Here is a 1,696-nt window from a genome sequence, read left to right on the forward strand (position 1 = left end):
TTATAAATTTTGGATATTAACCTCTTATTAGATTTATCATTGACAAATATCTTCTCCCATTCAGTAGGATCGCTTTTTGTTTTTTGATGATTTCCTTTGCTGTGACTAAACTTTTTAATTTTATGTTTTCCCAAATGTTTATTTTTCCTTTTGCTTCCCTTTCCCGAGGGGATCTATCAGTAAAAATATTGCTATGGGTGATATCTGCAAATTTGTTTCCTGTATTTTCTTCTAGGGGTTTTATGGTTTCAGATTTCACATTTAAGTCTTTAATCCATTTTGAATTTATTCTTATATATGGCATAAGGAAGTGGTCCAATTTAAAAAATATGGAATGCTTCACAAGTTTGCATGTCATCCTTGTGCAGGGGCCATGCTAGTCTTCTCTCTATCGTTCCAATTTTAATACATGTGCTGCAAAGTGAGCACTCAGATAAATCTTTATAGAAGCACTTAATACAGTCTATTCTGTACTGTATTTGTACATGTGCTTTCATTTGCATTAATTTTGAGGCCTTGAAAAGCAGGGGTAAATTTTTATTTGTTTGTTTTATTTTTTTAAGTATTTTTAAAGAATATTCAATTACAGTTGAGGTACAATATTGTATTAGTTTCAGGTGTACAACATAGTGATTAGACATTGATATAACTTACAAAGTGATCACCCTGACAAATCGAGTACCCATCTAGTACCCAATCTAGTAACCATACATAGTTATTACACTATTATTGGCCATATTCTTTATGCTGTACTTTACATCCCCATGACTATTTTGTAACTCTATTTACAATTTCTAGACTGTTTTATACAAAGGTACATCTCATATATGTATACATAGGTATTTATATATATAGTATATTGCACAGCATGTTATCTTAATGGTGGTTAGAAATATAAGACAAGAGATTATTTAAAAGCTCAGCAATGGAGACACATTAAGTGCAATTATGTATATTAGATATATTGGAATAATAGATATAGCAGATAGATATGTGTGGGAACATTCAGTTTAGGGAAGTGGCCTTTGTATCACACCAAAATCAGTAAGTATGTTGGAGGGATCAAAACTGTTATCATAGGTAATATAACTTTTAGATTATACCCATTTTTAAGGCATGTAGAGTCAAACTTATTTTCTTCTCTTTAGCTCAGGATTTAAATCATATATATATATATATATATATATATATATATGTATATATGATTTATTATTATAAATCATATATATATATGATATGTTATTAAACACACACATATATATATGCCAGGTTCTTAGAGAAATATCAGGTTTGAAATTGAAAATGTCATAAATTCATGAGGTTTACATGAATTATTTTCTAGCTTTTTTTCTTTTTTTTTTTTTTTTTCTCTTTTTTGTCCCCAAATGGTTTATCAAGCTTTGGATAAAATATTATGCATAATTGCTACACCTTAGATTGCAATATACTTTACCAAACTAATCATAGATATTTATAGCCTCCATAAACTCTGTTTGCCCATCCATGGCAGGCATTTAATAAAGCTAGTTCATCTGGAAAGGAAGTTAAATTAAATAATTCAAACTGAATATGATGCATATTCACAAAAATGTGGTGTTTAGATTGAGCTAACAAAAAAGGAAGCCGGCCCCAGCAAAGACAGACAAGCTAAGATTCAGATTTCCTCGCTCTGTGATACATCACACCTTCATCCTGT

General features: G+C 30.0%; 1 non-coding gene across 1 annotated transcript; it reads right to left on the reverse strand.

The window, feature by feature from the left end:
* Positions 1-323: 323 nt before the first annotated feature.
* On the reverse strand, positions 324-429 carry LOC141567398 (U6 spliceosomal RNA). The gene has a single exon (XR_012489982.1). It is a non-coding gene; the product is annotated as a U6 spliceosomal RNA (small nuclear RNA).
* Between the last annotated feature and the right edge of the window lie 1,267 nt (positions 430-1,696).

This window comes from Rhinolophus sinicus, linkage group LG10 (genome assembly GCF_036562045.2).
Source record: "Rhinolophus sinicus isolate RSC01 linkage group LG10, ASM3656204v1, whole genome shotgun sequence".
In the NCBI taxonomy this organism is placed as follows: domain Eukaryota; kingdom Metazoa; phylum Chordata; class Mammalia; order Chiroptera; family Rhinolophidae; genus Rhinolophus; species Rhinolophus sinicus.